The sequence below is a fragment of the Rattus norvegicus genome, chromosome X (assembly GCF_021556685.1).
Source record: "Rattus norvegicus strain SHRSP/BbbUtx chromosome X, alternate assembly SHRSP_T2T, whole genome shotgun sequence".
NCBI classification, from domain to species: Eukaryota; Metazoa; Chordata; class Mammalia; order Rodentia; family Muridae; genus Rattus; species Rattus norvegicus.
The window spans coordinates 2,311,288-2,334,128 of record NC_141554.1 but is presented as its reverse complement, the minus strand read 5'-3'; the positions used below and the strand labels follow the sequence as shown (position 1 = coordinate 2,334,128).

The 22,841-nt window shown below is 38.0% G+C and overlaps 1 long non-coding RNA gene across 1 annotated transcript in view; it reads left to right on the top strand.

Moving 5' to 3' along the window:
* The window catches only part of LOC147998117 (uncharacterized), a 38,536-nt gene that overhangs the window by 828 nt on the left and 14,867 nt on the right, over nucleotides 1-22,841 (top strand). The window lies entirely within an intron of this gene.

The following is a 22,841-nucleotide window of genomic DNA, read 5'->3' as shown; positions in this document are numbered from 1 at the left end:
AAATGTTATTTCCTTTCCCAGTTTCCTGTCCTTAATATTCCTAGCTGGTCCCCTTATCCTTATCTATAACCTTTACTGTGCTTTGACATTCCCTTTAACTAGAAAGAAACAAGGGCTTCTCCTTCCATTGATGATCAACATCGCCATACTATGCCACATATGCAGTTGGAGCCACAGGTCTGTACATAAACAGTCATGGAATATTGGTTTAATACGAGAAAGCCCTGGTTCATTGAACTTGTTGTTCTTATGGGGGTTGAAAGCCCATTCAGCTCTTGTAATCCTTTCTCAACATCTACAAACAAGGGGTCTGTATTCAGTTCTCTGGTTTGCCACTAGCAATCACTTCTGTATTTGACATGCTCTAGTTGTGTCTCTCATGAAAGATCTAAAACCATTTATTGGCAGAATGCAATTTTATCTTCAACAATCTTATCTAGTTTTTGTGCCTGATATATATATATATATATATATATATATATATATGTATATATATACACATATATATATATACATACATACACACATATATATATGAATACATACATACATATATATATAAGTGAATACATACACACACATATATACATATATATATACATATATACATATATACATATATATATACATTTATATACATACATATATATATATATACATATATATATATATATACAATTTTGGTGGATCCTACAACTAGGAATTTTGGTTTAATATTTGGATGGATTCTGCATAACAAGGTGAAGACTATAGGATCCACAAGTGACAATTGCAAATAGACTCCCTCCTGTTTTTTATAACCTATTGAATTTGAGGTTTCATTGGACCACAAGCCATTCCTATCACTGCCCATCACTCAGAAACTGATGTGTGGCCTGAAGAAAGAATCATGGTAAAACATCCAAAACCCTCAAGCCTATCCCTGGGAACACAATAAGGTAGATATTAGAGGACTGATATCTAATAGAACTTCAGAACCACATTCTATACTCCATGTTGTCCTTTGCTTTACTGATGTCTTGTAATTAATGGATAAAATATGGATTTGGGAGTTGATCATTAGAAGTAGGTACACAATATTTCCACTCTTATATTCACTCTATAGCTGAGCCACGTTTGATACCAAATTCATTGCAAAAAATGGAATTTGAAAAATGAAATTTTGAGTACACATGCAGGAACATATATAATGTCCCCTGTAAATGAATTTACAATCAGAAAATATAAAACAATATTCACTCAATTAAAGTTCTGTAGGGAAAATACTGGCACCAGCGAAACAGGGAAAACCTAGGGGATTGAACTTTATGTCACAGGATTTGACCGGAGAATAAAATTAATCTCGAGAAGAATATCTTTCCTTCTGTGTTCCTAGATCTTTTCTACCCATGACGAGCCCCTGACTAACTTTCTTCATTCAGAGCATGTAATCACTAATAAAGCAGAGAGAAGGCTCTAGCTGTACAGAGATGTAGCATGTAAATGTTTCTACTGTGTCACAGGAGACACTACTGGAAAGTGCACAACCAAATCTGGTCAATGCAAGGAAGCTCTTGAGCAGGTCGGCTATGGCAGTTCCATCATCATTAGGCCCTCCTTGAAAATTCTATTGTGTCCTGGAGAGCCGTAGCTTCTTCTGTGATATCACAAGTTTTGTTTTGACAGCAACTACCTCCTTCCATATGTCTATGGTTTAGTAATTGGCATCTAATTCAGAGTAAAGAGCGATTTGGGAGAGAGAACAAATAGGAAGAAGGGATCAGAGATGGGGATGAGGAAGCTGGCCTCTTGTCTTGGTATAAAAGTAAAGAAGAAAAAAGTGGTTTTTGGAAAACACCCTGAGCAGATGGCTTTAGTTCTTTTGTTCTTCTATGGGTTAACCGAGCTCTTGGAGAAGTTGGTGAACATCCTAAAGACCTTTTGGCAGATGGTAAAGTTTCTAGACACCCCTTTTTGTATTTCAATGATCCTAGGGATTGTATGACTAAAGGTAATTGTTTTCTAGGACGAGTGCAAGAGCAAGATAGATTTTTAGGTGCTTTAAAAGACATGGAATTTTTCTGATATACTTGGACTAATGGCACAAGGTCTAAATGATTTTTTTTCGATGTGGACTTTCCCTCAGACCTTCGGTAATATAAAAAAAAAGCGTTTTATATGTTTGAAGTCTAATTTGCACAATGACAAACCACTTTGAGCATGGAGAACACTTTCTGGAGCCCTAGAGAGGAGTGAAGAAATTCTCTGAAACCCTAGGGTAGACGGTGAACATGCCTTTTTTGTAGAAGGAGGAGTTACTTGAGCATCTTGGGACAATATGGAATGTCCAGCAAGTCCTTTCAAGGAATGGCATCTTTGCACAATTCCTTCATATTTTTTGGAAATTCCATGGCCCTTTGGACAGATGGAGAATGTTAGGACTCACCTGAGGAGAAAATGTAGCTTTTGCTGTCTCTTTGGCTGCAGAAGATGGCACAAGATCCCTTTTGGCAGAAGGGGGATGTTTGAAACTATCTTCTTTAGAGGAAATTTCTCAAGACTACATCAGAAGGATCAAATCTTAACCTTTTTTTTTATAGAAACTGGATGCCTGTGGTCCACTTTGGTAGAGGGAGAATGTCGCCTCTTTATCCCCAGAGTGGACATGTTAAATAAATCTACTTAGGTATATGGGGATAGTTCTAAAACATGCTGTTCAGATGCAGTAGATCCTAAGACATCCTTCTCAGATGAGGAAGGTCTTAATGTACCGTGTATACGTGTAGAATCCTTACTGTGATATCAGAATGGAGAGTATGTATTAGAGCTACCTCTGAAAATGTGACCTCTCCCTGAGCATCATAGACATATTCTAGATATTGTTTTGTAACTGTGGAAGTTCCAAGAGAAATTTCTTCTGCTGGAGAAGTGGAAACCGACTTTCCTATAGAAGTGTCAGGTTCCCTAGCCTGCTTGAGAGGCAAAACAGGCTCCAAAGCCCCTTCAGAAGATGAGGTAAAATCCAGAGCTTTTGAGGTATTTGGCAGATGTTCTGGGTCTGCTTGTGGGTATAAAGAAGGAATGGCAATCTTTTCTGAATATTTGGAAGAGTGTGTAGCATCTTCTGTAGTTGGGGAAGATGGCTGATTTTGAGGAGATAAGGAAGTTCCTATAGCCTACTGTGGAATTTGTGGAGGTCGTATTCATTCTTTTACACTAATGGAATACAAGGAATCCCTTTCCTCAGTTGTTGAGGATGCTACAGACTCTGGTGTTCGCATTTCATGGTTCACATATGTTTGGGTCCATAAACTTCTCTACAGATGGAATCTGTCCTAGAATATCTTTTGTATATGTGTCACATCCGCAAGACATTTCTAAAGATGTGGCTATGGGTAGACCTCCTTTTGTAGAAGTTTCTTGTCCCACAGTCTCTTTTTGAGATAGAGTAATACTCAGAGAATACTGCTCAGTTTTGGGAAGTTCTAGCATCTCTGATGTATATGTGGAAAATTTTGGAGCCTCTGCTTTCAGTACAGAACGACTTAGAGTCCCCTGAGGAGGTAGGGGATATTTTATCTTCTCTGCACATTGTATAAATATGGAGTCTGCATGGCTCATTGACAGTGTGTTTTGATAAACTTGGCTTTTGTGGGCCTAATGGGATGTCAGGAGGTTCCCTTCAGTGGTAGAGGATATTTGAATAATTCTCTATTATATAGGGACATTTGAAGTACTGGGGGATATGGTGAGGCTGCTAGAACATATTTTTTATGTGCAGAAGGCACAGGAGTTCCATCGGTGGATTCAGAAATTTCTACCACATCTTGCGTGGGTGTGGAACTCTCAAGAGCCCCTTCTGAAACTGTCAATGGTCCTTGATCTAATGGTGTACATGCAGAAAATTTTGTCTCTTCTTGGGCTGGTATGTGTGTTATGAGGTTCACTTGGGTATTTGTAACTGTATTTTGTACGCCTTGGATCATAAGTGATGATTTAAGCGCATTTTTAATAGTGGAGGACTTTGAATGTCCTCTTGGCTTAACAGGGTAGTTCTGCAATCCGCTTTGTCAGCAGAATCAGGTTTCAAACTCATTTTACCCGAAGCAGATTTCATAAGCACGTTGGTGGAGATAGGGCACATCTTTGACTGTCTTTGTGAATGGACAGAGCTCTCTGCCCTGCTTTGGCAGCTGGCAAAGGTATTAAAGTCTCTTCTGGAGAAGGGGCAGGACTTATTCCACTTGTGGAATATGAGAAATCAATGAGATTACCTTTAAGAGAAGAAGATTTCCAGCCCCCCTTTTTTTTTCTGATTGGGCCTGTTGTACCTCCCCTTAACCAGAGGCGTCTTCTCCAACAAAATTTGGAGGAGAACTGGAAAGACTGAGGACCTGTAAGATAGGGAGTGAACATTTGAAATCCTATGGAAAGTCTGTGGGACAAGAGCTGAACACCCAGAAGAGTGTGCAATACTGAGACCTCAGCGAGGAGACCCTGCTACTTCTTCCCACATGTGCTCAGATCCCTAGCCCAAGAGGAAACTGCATAGTGCCACTGGACACATGAATATAGGAGCAGTCAATCTGCAGGAGCCCTGCAGTCCAAACTGCAGCTGAATCTGAACTTGTCCAAACAGTATTCTACACCCAAATGTCATGAGGGGTGGGGAAGTATTACACTGTCAGAGGGGCAGAAACCCATGAGAACTCTGCTCAAATTCCTGACTCAAGAAAAAAAACACCTAGCTCCATCTGGACCTCCTGTGCATAGGAACCTAGGAGCAGTAGGGTCAAGACACTTCTGGTTGCAGCCCTTATGGAAAGCTGAAAGTCAGCCCAACAAGTGAGTTCAGGCCTGAGAGAAGAGGTGATTCCAACTTTTCTGCTTGAAGCGAGCTCACTGGTTGACTCAGGACATGCAAAGGCAGAACTCCTCTGGGATCAGGCATTTCCAGTTTCTAGCTGGCTCCTGAACCTTGCTGATTCCAGCACAAAGCTCCCTTCTCCTAGAAACTGTGGGAGAGAGAGCTGATCACCCAGGAGTGTGGGCAATACTGAGCATACAATGCACACAGACTACCACTTCTGCCCACAATTGCCCACATCTCTGGCCCAAGACAAAATTGCATAGTGACTCTGGAATAGAGGAGGAGTAAATGTACTGGAGCACCATGTTCCAGACTGTGCCTGGATCGGAACTGATCTTGTCAAACAGCTCCCTGTACCCAAATCATGATGGTGGGGTAACTAGAGCCTCAGAGAAGCAGACACTCCTGGGAAATCAGAGGAGACTACTCTCTGCCCAGATTCCTGACTCAAGAGGAAAACACCTTGTACCATCTGTGCCCCCTCCCCCCACAGAGGGACCTAGGAGAAGTATGGGAAGTTCCTTCTGGTTCCCGCCCACAGGGACAGCTGAAAGTAAGTAGACAGGAGCAACTACATGCCTGAGAGCAGAATACTCTGTTCCCTTAACTGGGTAAAAGAAAACAGGAAAACAGGTCTACAGCAGCCCTGACACACGAGCCTACAGGACGGTCAAGCCACTATCAGAAAGAGCAAGACAAGCTAATTCCAGAGACCACCTGATGGCCACAAGAAAGCACAGGAACACAAACAACAGAAACCAAGACTACTTGGGCTCAACAGAACCCAATTCTCCCATCAAAACAAACACTGGATATCTAAACACACCAGAAAAGGAAGATCTAAATTTAATTTCACATTTATCATGACGATGGAGGATGTTAAGAATAATAACTCCCTTAAGAAAATGCAGGACAATAGAAAAAACTGAAGTAAACAAATATAATGCAAGAAAGAGGGAACACAAAACTACCTTAAAGAACTACTTGAAAAACAGCATAACAGGAGAAGGAAATAAACAAAACCACCCAGGAGTTAAAAATGGAAATAGAAACAATAAAGTAAGCACAAGGAAGATAACCCTGGAAATGGAAAACCTAGGACAGAGACCAGGAGTCATAGAAGTGAGAATCACCAACAGGATAAAAGACATAGAAGACATAATCTAAGGAGCAGAAGAATCACACAACTGTCAAACATAATGTAAAACAGAAAAGACCTAGCTCAAAACATAAAGGATATCCAGGACACAATGAGAAGATCAAACCTAGTCTTAACAGGTATAGAAGAAAGTGAAGACTGTCAACATCAAGGGACAGTAATATCTTCAACAAAATTATAGAGTAAAACTTCCCTAATCTAAAGAAAGAGATGCCCATAAACATACACAAAGCCTACAGAACTCCAAATAGATTGGACCGGAAAAGGATATCCTCCCATCACATAATAGTCAAAACACCAAATGCACAAAACAAATAAAAATGTTAAAAACTGTAAGGAAAAAGGTCAAGTAATATATAAAGGCAAAGCTATCATAATTAAATCAGAATTCTTTCCAGATACTATGAAAGTCAGAAGATCATAGACAGATGTCATACAGACACTAAGAGAATAAAAACACCATCCCAGGGTACTGTATCCATCAAAACTCTCAATTAACAAAGACGGAGAATCCAAGATATCCCATGACAAAACGAAATTTACACAATACCTTTCTACATATCTAGTCTTACAAAGGACACTAACTGACAAGACCGAACACAAGGATTCAAGTAAAACCATAGATAAAACAAGAAATTAATCTTTTCACAACAACACATAGAGAAGAGAAGCACACAAACATAAACTAACCTCCAATTATGAAAATAACAGAATGTGACCATCACTATTCCTTAATATCTCCAACATCAATAGACTCATTCCTCACTAAAAATACACAGATTGACACACAATATGTAATGAGGACCCAGCATTTTGCACTACAGGAAACACACTTCAGAGACAAAGACAGACACTACCTCAGAGTAAAAGGCTGGAAAACAATTTTCCAAGCAATGGTCTGAAGAATATATAAAATCGACTTTCAACCAAAAGTCATCAAAAAGCATAAGGAAGGACACTTCATATTCGTCAAGGGAAAAATCCACCAAGATGAACTCAAAATCATAAATGTCTATGCTCCAATTACAAGGGCTCCTACATACACATAAGAAACCTTACTAAAGATCAAAGCACATATTGCACCGCAAAAAATAATAGTATAAGATTACAACACCCCATTCTCATCACTGGACAGATCACACAATCAGAAATTAAACAGAGATATAGACAGACTAGCAGAAGGTATAAACCAAATGGACTTAACAGATATTTACAGAACATTCTATCCTAAAACAGAAAGATAAACCTTCTTCTCACAGCCTCCTGGCACTTTCTCCAACATTAATCATATAATCAGTCAAAAAGCAGGCCTCAAAGCATACAGAAAGATAGAAATAATCCAACGCATCCTATCAGACCACCATGGGCTAAGGCTGTTCTTCAATAAAAATTAGGAAAGAACGCCCACATATACATGGAAGTTGAACAATTTTTTTTTACTCAATGATAACTTGGTCAAGGAAGAAATAAAGGAAGAAATTAAAGACTTCTTAGAATTCACTGAAAATGAAGGTACAACACACCCAAACTCTTGGAACACAATGAAAGCTGTGCTAAGAGGAAAACTCATAGCTCTGAGTGCCTGCAGAAAGAAACAGGAGAGAGCATACATCAGCAGCTTGACAGCACACCTAAAAGCTCTAGAACAAAAAGAAGCAAATACATGCAGGAGTAGTAGAAGGCAGAAAATAATCAAATTCAGGGCTGTAATCAACCAAGTAGAAAAAAAGGGACCATACAAAGAATCAACAGAACCAATACCTGATTCTCTGAAAAAATCAACAGGATATATTAACCCAAAGCTAGACTAAGCAGAGGATACAGAGAGTGTGTCCAAATTAACAAAATCAAATATTAAAAAGGGAGACAGAACAGCAGAATCAGAGGAAATTAAAAAAAAATTGCTGTACTACAAAAGCCTAGGTTCAAAAAACTTGAAAATCTGGAAAAAAAAGACAATTTTCCAGACAAATACAAGATACCAAACCTAAATCAGGAAAAGATAAACCATTTAAACAACCCATAACTCCCAAAGGAATACAAGCAATCATCAAAACTCTCCCACCCAAAAAGAGTCCAGGATCAGATGGGTTTAGTGCAGAAATCCATCCAAAATTCATTGAAAAATTCATAACAATACTGTCCAAACTATTCCATAAAATTGAAACAGATGGAGTACTACTAAATTGCTTTCATGAAGTCACAATTACTCTTATAACTAAAACAAAGAAAGACTCAACAAAGAAAGATAACTCAGACCAATTTCTCTTATCAATATCAACACAAAAATACTCAATGAAATTCTTGCAAACCTATTCATACAACACATTAAACAATCATCTACTATGTTTAAGTAGGATTCATCCCAGGCTTGCAGGGATACTTTAATATACAGAAAACAAACAACATAATTCACTATATAAACTCCAAGATAAAAACCACATGATCCTTTCATTAGATGCTGAGAAAGATTTTGACAAAATTCAACATCACTTCATGAAAAAAGTCCTGGAAAGCACAGGAATTTAAGGCCCACACCTAAACATATACAGCAAATCCGTAACTAACATTAAACTAAGTGGAGAGAAACTTAAAGCAATCACACTGAAATCAGGGACTGAACAAGGGTGCCCACTCTCTCACAACTTATTCAATATAGTTCTAGACATCTTAGTCAGAGCAAGCAGACACTGAAGGAGGTCAAAGGGATATAGATTGGAAAAGAAGAAGTTAAAATAGCACTGTTTGTAGTTGATATGATTGTATACTTAGTGACCTCAAACATTCCACAAGAGAATTACTAAGCCTGATAAACATTTCAGCAATGTGGCTGAGTATAAAAATAACTCTGCACAAACTAAACAAGCAGAGAAAGAAAGTAGGGATATGACACCGTTCACAATAGCCCCAAATAATATAAAATGTCTTGGGGTGACATTATCCAAGTAAGTAAAAAATATGAGCATATGAGCAGAACCTCAAGTCTCTGAAGAAAGTGAAGGAGATTTCAGAAGATGGAAAGATCTCCCATGTTCATGGACTGGCAGGATTAATACAGTAAAAATGGCCATTATATTAAACGCAACCTACATATTCATTCCAATCCCCATCAAAATTCCAATCCAATTCGTCAAAGATTTAGACAGAACATTCATTAATTCATCTGTAATAAAAAAAAACACAGAATAGCTAAAACTGTCCTCAACAATAAAAGGACTTCCATGGGAATCACTATCCCTAAACTCAAGCAGTATTACAGGGCAACAGCGATAAAAAAAAAACAAAAAAAAAAAAACAAAAAAAAAACTGTATGGCGTTGTGACAGAGGCAGGCAAATAAACCAGTCGAATAGAATTGAAGACACAGAAATGAACCCCTACAACCATGGTCACTTAATTTTTGAGAAAGAAGTCAAAACCATCCAATGGAAAAAAAGACAGCATTTTCAGCATGTGGTGCTGGTTCAACTGTGGGTCAGTATGTAAAAGATTGCAGATCAATCCATTCTTACTGCCCCGTAGAAAGCATAAGTACAATTGGATCAAGGACCTCCACTTCAAACCAGATACACTCCAACAAATAGAAGACAAAGTGTGGAAACATGTCAAACACATGGGCACTGGAGAAAATTTTCTGAACAAAACACCAAAGGCTCATGTTCTAAGATGAAGAATCAACAAATGTGGTCTTAAAAAAACTGAAAAACTTCTGTAAGGTACAGGACACTGTTGTTAGGATAAAATGGAAACCAATAGATTGGAAAAAGATCTTTACCAATCCTACAACTGATAGACAGCTTATATCCAAAATATACAAAGAACACATGAAGTGAGACTACAGGGAGACAAATAACCATTTGAAAAATGGGGTTCAAAGCAAAACAGAGAATTCACAGCTGAAGAATATCAATTGGCAGAGAAATACCTAAAGAAATATTCAACAACTATAGTATAAGGGAAATGCAAATCAAAACAACCCTGATATTCCACCTCACACCAGTGAGAATGTCTAAGATCAAAAACTCAAGTGAGAGCAAATGCTGGAGAGGATGTGGAGAAAGAGGAACACTCCTCCATTGTTGGTGGGATTGCAGACTGATATAACCATTCTGGAAATCAGTGTAGAGGTTCCTCAGAAAATTGGACATTGAGTTATCTGAAGACACAGCTACACCTATCTTGGGCATATACCCAAAAGATGCCCCAATATATAACAAAGACATGAGCACCACTATGTTCATAGTAGCCTTATTTATAATAGCCAGAAGCTGAAAGAACCCAGATGATCTTCCACACAGGAATGAATACAGGAAATATGGCACATCTAACCAATGGAGTGTCATTAAGAGATACATTGAAATGCTAGCACTCTATACAACAGGGTTTTAGAGTCCCTTAGTGAGAGAATGGTCTTTTACAGCAAGGTCTTCATTATCAGACTTTGATTTAACCCATCTACCAATGAAGTGAAATTATCCCAGACATAAAATAGTGCCTCTCCAGAAACAGCTTTTATCCACAAATACGCATCTACTTCTATTTCATAATTGTCATGTTTATATGGGTTTAGGATACAATAAGTTCTGATTTATTAATGATATTTAAGTATTATTTGGGGTAATTTTGAAATTTTCAAAGGAACAAACCTATTTTATGATTGTATTCCATACTACTTGTAATTTGATCTTGAAGAATTTCATGAAAACTGAAGTATCGAAAATGTATATCTTCCCATTGAAAATTTGTAACATCAAAAATGTGAAACTCCCGCTGAACCTCAGTGGATTGATTTATCTGAAAGCATTTATAGACTCTCCTACTGCATTATTGCAACTCTACAGAAGCTTCACTCCCATAGTGGCAGTTCCAGATCAGATGTAAACAAACAATTTTCTTTGCCTTGGAAAAGATTTAAAATATTTTCATTAACTTTTTATATGAAACTAGTAAGGATTTTGAGAAAAGGGGGCAGACAGGCCCCAGAAAGTATGTTTTTAAAATTCTTTTCTTAAAATTAGACTTTTTCATGCAATATATTTGAATTATGATTACTCTACCCTCTATTCCCCCCTTCTATTCCTCTCCTATCATCTGTATCTACATCCTTCTGACTCTCAAAACAAACCATCATCTAAGGGATAAAAATAAAATGAAAGTTAATGAATTGGAGTAGAACAAAACAAGCAGATAGAAAAGAGCCAAAACAAGGGTCAAGAATCAGATACAGACACGGAGACCCAGACTTCCATTCACACACTCTGGAATTCCATGGAAACATAAAACCAGGAAAAATATATACACAAAACATACAGAGCAAAAATTAATAGATAAATAAACATAAAACAAAATGAAAAAGACATTCTGAAGAAAAAGTCCTGACCCATTATGAGACAAGGATCCTCCAAAGATGATGTTCAGTTCCCTTAGTGCTTTATACGCAGTCTACCCTTAAAATTAGTTTGTGTACCCAGTGATATTCCCTTGGAGAAAACTAAGTTTTCATTTTCACATGATTATCCAATGGAGATAACTTCCAAATTAGAGATAAGGTGATATGCAGGCCTTGGGTTCTTTAAAGGGCTTATTAATAGGTAAGGAGATCTGTGAGGTGCTGTCCACTGAGCATGATACAATTGTGGCCCTCCAGAACTCAAAATACTTACATCTATCTGAACAGACCCTATATAATATTGACACTGCCTATTCAAAGGAACTAAGTGAAGTGCTGGAGAATAGAGAATGATGTAGCCATGGGTGTCTTACTTCATGAAAGAAGATTTTAAGAGACTAAAATTTACTATGAGTTGGTGTCTCAAAGTAACACCAGAAATTACACTGTTAACGTCTCACTAACACAACTGCCTAAACAACAGCTGAGGAAGAGAGGGAATGGGGAAGAATGGAAGTTTAGTTCTCTTTCTGTTTAAATTCCTTCTTCCTCTTCTTCTTCTTCTTCTTCTTCTTCTTCTTCTTCTTCTTCTTCTTCTTCTTCTTCTTCTTCTTCTTCTTCTTCTTGTTCTTCTTCTTCTTCTTCTTCTTCTTCTTCTTCTTCTTCTTTTTCTTCTTCTTCTTCTTCTCCTTCTTCGTCATCTTCGTCTCCTCCTCCGTCTCCTCCTCCTTGTCTTCCTCCTGTTCCTCCTCCTTCTTCTTCCTCTTCTGCTTCTTCCTGCTCTTCTTCCTCCTTCTCAATCTCTTCTTCTTCCTGTTCTCCTTCCTCCTCCTCTTCTCCTTCTTCTTCTCCTTCTCCTTCTCCTTCTCCTTCTCCTTCTCCTTCTCCTTCTCCTTCTTCTTCTTCTTCTTCTTCTCCTTCTCCTCTCCCTCTGGTTTGATGTGTAGGTCCTTGATTCACTTTGACTTAGGCTTTGTACATGGTTATAAAAATGAGATAATTTGCATTCTTCTTCATGCTGATTTCCAGTTGAACCAGAATTATTTTTGGAAAATGCTATGTTTCTGCCTTTGAATGGTTTTTATCTACTTTTCCAAATATCAAATGATAGGTGTGTGGGTTCATTTCTGTGTCTTCACTTCTATTCCACTGGTCTATCCATCTGTGTCTTTACCAATACCATGCAGTATTTATCACTATTGCTCTGTAATACTGCTTGAGTTCAAGGGTGATGATTCCCCCAGAAGTTCTTTTCTTGTGGAGGATAGTTTAATCTCTTCTAGTTTTTTCTTATTCTAAATAAATTTGGAAATTTCTCTTTTTATCTCTATTAAAGAAGTGAGTAGGAATTTTGATGGAGATTGCATTGAATGTGTAAAATTAAATTGAATGGCAAAATGGTCATCTTTACTATATTAATCCTGTCAATCCATGAGCATGTAAGCTCTTTCTATCTTCTGAGATAGTATTCAATTTCTTTCTTCAGATACTTGATCTTTTGTCATACAGATCATTCACTTGCTTGAATAAACTTAAACCAAGATATTTTATATTATTTGGGACTATTGTGAAGTGTGTGATTTCAATATTTTCTTTCTCAGCCTGTTTTCCATTGAGGAGAGGAAGGCTACTGGTATGTTTGAGTTAATTTTATACCCTGACACTTTGATGAAGTTATTTATCAGGTTAAGAAGTTCTCTGGTGGTACTTTTGGGTCACTTAAGTATATACTATCATATCATCTGCAAATGGTGATATTTTGATATCTTCCCTTCCAATTTGTGTCAGTTTGACCCCCTTGTGGTCTGGTTTCTCTGACTATAACATGGAGTCCTGTTTTGAATGAGTAGGGAGAGAGTGGGCAGCCTTGTCTAGTCCCTGATTTTAGTGGGATTGCTTCAAGTTTCTTTCCATTTAGTTTGATGTTAGCTACAGGTTTCCTGTATATTTCTTACACTCTATTTTGATATGAGCCTTCAGTTCGTGATTTTGCCAGGACTTTTATTCGCATGGGTTGTTGAATTTTGTCAAATGCTTTCTCACCATCTAATGAAATGACCTTGCGCTCCTTATCTTTGAGTTTGTTTACATGATGGATTACATTTATGAATTTTCCTATATTAAACCATCCTTCCATCCCTTGGTTCAAGTCTACTTGATCATGATGGATGATTTTTTTGATGTGTTGTAATATTCGGATTGCAAGAATTTTATTGAGAATTTTTTCATCAATATCCCTAAGGGAAATTGGTCTGAAGTCCTCTTTCTGTGCTGAGTCTTTGTGTGGGCTAGGTATAAGAGTAATTGTGGATTCATATAAGGAATGTGGTTGTGCTCCATCTGTTTCAATTTTGTGGAAGAGTTTGGACAGTATTAGTATGAGGTTATCTTCCATTCTCATTTCCCTGCTTTCCCTATACCTAATTCCTGCAAAGGCCACTCCCTTCCCAACCTCCCCTCTCATTCAGTTTCCTCTCTCCCTCCATCCTCCTCAATATCAATTCTGCTAACTGCATTTTAAAGTCAATATTTAGGAAAAAACACTGAGAAAGTATAGGAAGAATCCCATAAGCAATTGTGGTTGATGTTTTGTCAAGATATGAACATATTTAATTTAATAGTTGTCAAAATTCCTACATATACTGTTAGAAGAGACACTGTCTTCATTACCTTCAACATGAAGGAAAACCATTTATATATTCTTTTAAGTTATACAAGGGAATCTGTTAAATGAGTAACACACATCACACAACTTTATTACTTTGAAAGCTCTCTTTATTGCATATATTTACACAATGAAAAGTACAAAGGCTTAAACTCATGTGAGTGTACTTTGTTTCAAAGTTAAAGTTTAGATATACAGGTTGATGACAACAGCCATCTCAGACTCAGAGGGGTTAAATACATAAGGGAATCATCTATTACCTTACCTTTCTTCTTTCCTTTATTCCTGACGAAGTCTCCTCTCATTTTCAGCCCCTGCTGTGAGAGATGGATCAGAAAATGCCTGAGAGTCCACAAACCAGAATCCATCTATAGGAAAGAAAAAAGACAACATCTACAAATAGTACACGCACTCAAAACTTGTTTGTAGATCTTAACACTTGAAATAAAATGCAAAAAGAAACCCATTTTCTAGGATATTACAATATACAGGAAATGGTACCTGTAGGAAGCATTCTCAGGGGATTTTAAACTTCTGCACCTAAGAATGAAACTGCCTCCATGAAGGTGAAGATTTTTTTCTTTGGCAAGAAAGTCAGTCTGTCTCTTGACAGTTGTGCAGTCTGTTCATCACTAGAGCAACGGTGATGCTTTATGAATGTGAATAGATAAACACATACCAGTTTTCACTTCTTCAAATAATTTCAAGAAGAACCTGAAAGAGAATATATAATGTTCCACAGATGAAATATGGGAATTTAAATTAGCCATCATAAATATGTTGTTAAAATTTCTGCCTTTATTAATTTTGACTATTTCTGCTATGAATAATAAGATGGTTATGTAATGTCTACCAATCCCCAAAGCCTGAAACATTGTGGAAAACTGTCTTATTTCTCCCCAACTTGGTTTTTGATCACCCTACTTTTCATTGCCCATCTAAATTCTCTGTTTCTCATGTAGATCTGAGGACTATGTGAGGATGTCACTCTCATGTAGAAGACCAAGGAACTTTCTGTACTTGCATGTATTTACTCATGGGAGCATGCAAATAAATCTTTCAGTTCCAAGAACAAAATCGTGGCTGTCCAAGACCCACATGAAACAAAATCTTTCTTTCTGCCATCAATGAACTTTAGCACACTGGTAACAACACAGATAACAATATAATGGAATAATCCTGTAATAATAATATTAGTGATGATGATGATGATAATGATGATGATGATGATGATGATGATGGAAAAATCCCCTCGAGGGATCACGTTATAAGGAAAATAAATGTTGAGATGTGTTTTTTTAAGTGATATTGTATCCAGGAAAGCAATTTTCAATAGGACAGACTCCTCTCACATGAAAATCACTCAAACTGTCATGGCTTCACAGAGAGAGTTGAGAACCAGAGTGGTCTTTTAGGACAAGAGAAAGATTCGCCAACATTCTATAAAGAAAAGCAATCCAGACATTCTGTGTGAGGATGGTTAGCTTATGCATGGCTAACACACACAACATATACACAAACACACAAACACACACACAGACACATATGCATGTACACACACACAGATACACAGAGACACACAGAAAGAGACATAGACAGTTAGACAAACAGACATTCACACAGAGAGACTGACAGTCACAGACAAACACACAGACACAGACACACATACACAGACACAAACACACAGACACACACACGTATACACACAAATATACAGAAGCACAGACACAGAGACGATAACCAATATACAGATACACACACAGACACAGACAGACACACACACACACACAAACACACTTATGTACACACACACACATACACACACACACACACACACACACACACACACACACACTCATCTCTTGTCTCCTACCTAGAGTGTCCAGGTGCATAAAACGTGTGAAAGGATGAAGTGGACCCAGGAAACAGTTAGTCAGCAGAATATTGGTCTGCGTGCAAGTGAATTTTGGTGTCTTCCAAGGATTTCAGTGTCACAGCTCTGTTAGAAGGTATTCAGGGACACGCTATGGTTGTGTGCATATAATTTACTCAGGGTCAAGAGGGCTAAACGAACCTTGGAGAGCAGGAAGGGGTTTTTGTGTGCACTTACATCAGTTGCAGGCTTAAGGTACCAGGAAGTCCTCTATTGCTATATCTTTATAATCTCTGACCCAGCATCGGTCTGTTGTTCAGTGATCTCCATTTTACCTACTCAGAAATCGACTCCACTGAATGTTCCCCATACCCAACCCTGAGGTCCTACTTGCTCGATTTCAAAGGATTGCAGGTTCATGTTCTGCATTCTCTGTCAGAATAAATCCTCAGGAACGTGGCCCTCTAGACATCATGAATTAACCAGTGCTTCCATCGAGTTTCTGCATTAACCTGTATGTCCTCTATTTCTGGCCGGTTCTCTCTACACCCCGCTATCCCTCCATCTTCCCCTCTGAACTTCTGCTCCTGTCCTCAGTCGCACTCACTCACTCACAGAACCTGTTCCAGTTTTTCCTTTCAGATAGGTCGATGCTTTTCTTCTCAAGGTGCCTTCTCCTTTCCTTTGTCCTCTCTGCATTTGTGGATTGTAGATGGAATATGATTTATCTCACAGCCGATACCATGCATAGGTAAACACCTGCCATGTTTGTGTCTCTAGGTCTCATTTCCCTCTTGGGCTGATTTTTTTTTCTAGTTTCATCTATTTTCTCTTTGGCTTCAGGATATCATGCCTCGACCACTATGATGTCATTCCCCCACCCCTATGATGTCATGCCCCACCCCCATGATGTCATGCCTTGGCCCCTTGTTAGAATGGTTGTATATATTCACCAGGTAACATTCTGAATTCTGCCCTGTCACCAGACTCCTCCAGGCACCCACCATTTACAGTTCTTCCTCCTATCCTCTCCCCTTCTACTCTTATTGAGTAGAGGACCCCTCTGGGTACACCCCGTCTCCTGGCACATAAAGTCTCTGCAGGACTAGACTCATCGTCTCCCACTAGGTCCTGAAAACGCAGCCCGGGTAGGAGAACAGGATCCACAGACAGGCGACGGGTTTACTGAACTCATGTGAGAACCATTGTGCTCCTCTACCTCTCTCAGTCCTTCCCTCAGCTCTTTAGTGAGACTCACTGAGCACTGTCTGATATCAAGCCCTGTGCCTGTGCATCTGTATCAATCGGCTGCTCTTTGGAGCCTTGCAGAGGACAATAATGCTACACTGCCGTCTGCAAACATAAGAAAGGACCATTAATAATGTCAGTGTTTGCCGTCTGTCCATAGGATAAGTCTCACATCCGGCCACTTTTCCTTTGGCCATTTCCTCATTTCCTCTTCCATCTCTCTCCGTGTGTCTCTTATAGAGGGGGCAATTTCTGGGTCAAAATTTTGGGGATGTGTTTGGTTCCTTATCCTTCCACCTTGGGTCCTCTGTGGCTACAGAAATTGACCATTTCGGTGTCCGTATCCCCACTGTTACGAGTCTCAGCTAAAGTCACCCTCATGGACGCCAGGGTATCCTCACCCATCCCAGATTGCTGGCAAATCATAGAGATAGTACCAACCCTGGACAGTCACTGATTTCAGTTTATTCTCTTGGCGCTCTGTCCCTCTTGCTCAACTCTCCCAAGAAATGATTCTCAAACCCTATTTACCTTCCCATCCCCTCAGTCACCCAATCCTTTCCTTCCAACTGCCTCTTCTCATTACTTTGTTCCTCCTTCTGAGTGGAATTCAAACATTTTTCTTGGCCCTTTCTTATTGTTTATCCTCTTTGGTTCCATAGAACTTAGTGTGTGAATTCTGTACTTAATGGCTAATACCCTCTTTTAATGAATATATACATGTTATTTTGGGTCTCAATTACTTCATTCAGGACAATACTTTCTCACTCCATCTTCTTGACCGCAGCTTCTCAATGTCCTTATTTTTCTTTCTTTTTTTTTTCTTTTTTTCAGAGCTGGGGTCCTTATTTTTCATATGTGTATAGTATTTCATAGTGTAAATGAACTAAATTATCTGTAGCCACTGTTTGGTTGAGGGGCATCTGGCTTATTTCTATTTTCTGTTCATTATGAAGAAATCCACTAGGAACATGATGGAGCACGTGTACTGTCTGCATGGCAGAGGTCTTTTCAGATATAAGACCAGGTGTAGTATAGCTGGGTCTTTAGGAAGAATATTCCCCATTTTCTCACAATCCACTGGACAGATATTGATAGCATTATACAGATTTGCTCTTCCCAAGCAAATGCAATTTGTATCCTGATATTTATTTGCTTCCTCAAAGGAGGTCTCCCCCCACCTACTAGCCCTCTATCATGGACACTGGTGATCACATATGAAACTTCTTCCCATTTTAACCGGTCAGTAAATGCTAGAGCCTATTACAGATAGCCGGAGGGGAAAGTTGGTACCGGAGGTATGACAGTGGGGTTAGGTAGAGAGGCAGAAGAGGGTAAGAGGGGAAGGGAGAGGACTGAAGAAAAAGAGGAGGAAGTAATGATGGAAACAATCCATGTGGCCTGAAGAATGCACATGTAGCAGGGGTTTTATGGTTGGAGTATAAGTTATGGTAACGTTGGATCTACCCAATACACGTTTATAGATTATAATTATAATAACCAAATTGTGTGTTTTCTTTATGGGTCATTGGGTTTGGAAATTCCAACAAGTTTTCCTCAACAGTATTTCTGAATCAAATTTTCTGTTAATAGAGATCACCCCTTGTAGGGGCTCTAACCATTGCTCCATAGTCCAGTAGATACAGCTGTTTCTTCCTCAGTCATGTCTCTTGTATTTTCTGTGGATATCTGTTTCTTCAGTGATCCATGCCCAGTGTTCCTTTTTCTCAAGGTTTTCAATGATCTCACCCAGAGGAGTTTCAGGTTTCTCAACTTGTTCCACTTAGTTAACTGCAGCTTCACAATGTCCTTATTGCTCATACCTGCATATTATTCCACTTTAAAAATTTTCTGATAACAGTGAACCGTCATGAGTAGGCTAAAATTTCCCAAGAAAACATTAAACATTCAGTCTCTAAATCTAGATCTCCTCATCCCATTATGCTTGCTTTGCCTGAATGGCCATGGCATGAGCAGTTTTTTCTTAGGGACATCAAAGCCATTTCCTTCTCCAGTAATGGCTGCCATCCCTCTGTCACAGGTTTTTACCCTGGTTATTTTTGGTGATTGATGTGATTTAGAAATTGTAACACCATCTGCATGGTAGAAAGCCAGAGATGTTTCAGGTTGACCCTGCTTCCACAGCCAATGATGTCACATGTGCACAATGAGCAACCATGTGACACCCAAACAGCAAGATGATGTCATCTTTGACTCCACATGTGACTGCAAGATTGTCTCTTCTCCTGCATGCACCTTGGCAACCATGTCATCCTGACTGCAAGATAGGAACTTTGAATCTACACCCAAAATTAAGATGGCCTCTTTAACTCTCTTAATCCTACCCGTCTGTGAGTATGGGAGGTCTTTCTGTCTTCTGCTACCTTCCTCAGTGTCTCTTTTCAGAGACTTGGAGTTCACACCAGATATGCTTCTGATGTGCTAGGTTAGAGTTAATTTATATTTCATAATATATATATATATATATATATATATATATATGTGATTGGCATGTCTTCCATAATTTCTTCTCAGCCTCTCTGTCATTTGCATGGCATATTATTTTCATTTAATTTTTCATCCATCCACTTGGCTGAAGGTGTTTTTCATATGTAGGTCATTTCTGGTAAAACTTTTGGATCACATATGTTCACTATTATATGATGTGTGAATGGCGATACACTGAGTTCTCCTTTTGCGATATCATCCCCTTGACCTCCTTTGGTTGTCTTATTGCTCTAGCTGGGAATTTAAGGACTTTACTGAAAGGATGCTGCGAGATGTGCACTCTGTTCTCATTCTCCAATTTAGTAGAATTGCCTTTTGCTTCCCTACCCCTTATTTAGATATTAACTGTTGGCTTGCTATATTGCATTTTATGTAATATTTTTTGTATTTATTTTAGTATTTTATTACATTAGGTATGTGCCTGACATCCCTGGTCTCCCTGAGACCTTAAATATGGAACGACGATGGATTTTGTCAAAAGCATTTTCAGCATTTAAGAGATAGTCTTGCATTTTTTCCTTCTTTCTTTAATTCTGCTCCTTCACACCATTGAGTAATAGTGAATATTAATAATATTAATAAATCATATTAAATATGTTAATAATTAATATATTATTTTTGATATATTAATGTAATATATCCGTTACATTATTATATCAATATATTAATTTAATATAGTAACATAATATATTAATATTAATTATATTTACCTTATTCATATAATAATTTAATGTATAAATACATGTTAATATTAATATAGTATATTAATATTAGTTATATATTATGATGTTAGGATATAACAATTTAATATGTTACTTTATTAAAATATATATGTATTTTATTAAAAAAATATATATTATGATATGCAACTACCAAAAAGTTAAATCCAAGGGGAGCTCCCACGTTAATTTGAAGTGCAGAGGGCACAATTTTTTTTTCAGTTAAGTTTGTTAATATGGTGGATCACTTTAATGGGTTTTCATAGATTGATCCACTCCTGCATCCTCAGGAGAAAGCTTACATGATTGCACTGAATGGCAGTTTGAAATGCTTTTCATTTTGTTTTTGAGCATTTTACCTAGTATTTTTTCCACCATTGTCTGTAAAGAAAATTCGTCTGAAATTCTTTCTTTGTTGAATCATTTTGTGATTTCGGTGTCAGGGCGACAGTGGTGTCGTGGAATCTGTTTGGTGATTTTCCTTCTGTTTCTGTGTTTTGGAGTAGGTTGAGAATTCTTTGAAAATCTGGTAGAAGTCTGCGCTCAATGAAACTGGCCCTGAGAATTTTTCAGTGGTTAAACTTTCAATTACTGTTTGTGTCTTTTTAGGGGTTGTACAGCTATTTACATAGTTTATCTTACCTTAGTTTACCTGTGGTCAGTGTTATTCATCTACACAAACATCCATTTAATTCAGAGATTCTAATTTTGTAGAAAGCAGGTTTTGAAGTGAGACCTAAGGATTCTGTGACTTTCATCTTTGTCTATCAATGTGTCTCCCTGTTCATTTCTGATTTTGTTATTTGGATGCTGTCTTACCTCGTATTACATTATCTATTTAAGGGTTTGTCTGTCTGGTTGATTTTCCCAAGGAACTAGCTCTTGTTTTTGTTAATATTTGTATTCTTTTTGTTTCTGGTGGATCACTCTCACCCTGAGTCTGATCATTTCTATCTGTCTCCTCCTTTAATATGTGTTTGCTTCTTTTTATTCTAGAGATTTCATGTGTGCTGGGAAACTGCTAGTATGGGGTCTCTCCAATTTCTTTATAAAATTGCTCTGTGCTGCACTTTCCTCTTAGCACTGCTTTCCTTATGTACCTTAAGTTTGGAGACGATATGCCATCATTATCATTGAATTCTAGGAACCTTTTTTTTTTTTCAAGTCTTCTCTGAACTTGTGGTTCTTCAGTTGCAAGCTATTGAATATCCATGAGTTTATAGACTTTTTGTTATTGTTGAAGTCCAGTTTAAATCCATGGTGATCTGAGAAGATCCAATGGTTAGCACAGTCTTTCTGTGTCTGTTGTGACTTGTTTATTGAGGGTGAAAATGATCAGTTCAGGATAAGGTTCCATGAGGTACAGAAAAGAAAGTGTGTACTTTTGTGTTCATGTGAAATATTCTGTATATATGAGTGAGGTCAGATTAATTGAAACCCCTGGCAGTTATATATTCTATTTTTATTGTTTTATTTTTAGTTTCTGTCTCAATGACCTGCCCTTGGTGAGATGGGACATTGATGCCCCCCACTATTAATGTGTGAGGTTCGATGTGATATTTGAGCTTCAGCAATATTTCTCTCACCAATGTTGCTACTTTTGTCTTTGGGATATAGACATCCAGAATTGAGATGCCATTTTGGTGGGTTTTTCCTCTAATAAATATGAAGTGTCCTTCCCCTTCTCTTTTGATTACTTTTGTTTGGAAGTCTGATTGCTGGATGTTAGAGTGGCTACACCATCTTGTTTCTTGTTTTATTTCTTGGAAAACATGTCCCAACACCTTAGTCTAAGGTTATGTCTATCTCAATTGCTGGAGTGTGCTTCTTGAATGCAACAGAATGACAGATCCTGTTTTTACATCCATTATTTTAACCTCTGTCCTTTTGTTGTTGAATAGAGGCCACTAATGCTTAACGGTATTAATGACCAGTGATATTAACTTCATGCTATTTTGATGTTGTGGGTGCAGGGTTTTCTTGCTTGCATGTATTTTGGTTTTTTGTTTTTTGTTTTTTTTTTTGGGGGGGTGGGATGTTTGAGTGTGTATGTTAGTATAAAATCTGTTCTGTAGGGTGAATGATTTTTTTTTGTTTGCATGTTGTTTTTGTTTTTTTCGGGGGGGGGGGTTGTTAGAGTATGCAGGCGAGTACTTCCGTAGGTTATGCTGGGTAATTTTTAATTTCTAGTCGGAGGTTGGGATGGTTCAAATTCTGAAAATCCATCAGTATAATCCACTATAAGTGAAACTGAAGGAAAAAAATTACATGATAATCTCATTAGATGCAGAAAAAGCAATTCCAGCCCCGCTTCATGATAAAAGAGTGTGAGTGATAAGGGAGACAAGTCCTATGGAGAAACATAGTAAAAGCAAGGGAGAGGAAACCTGTAATGACCATCAAGCTAAATATAAAGAAACTTAAAACAATTC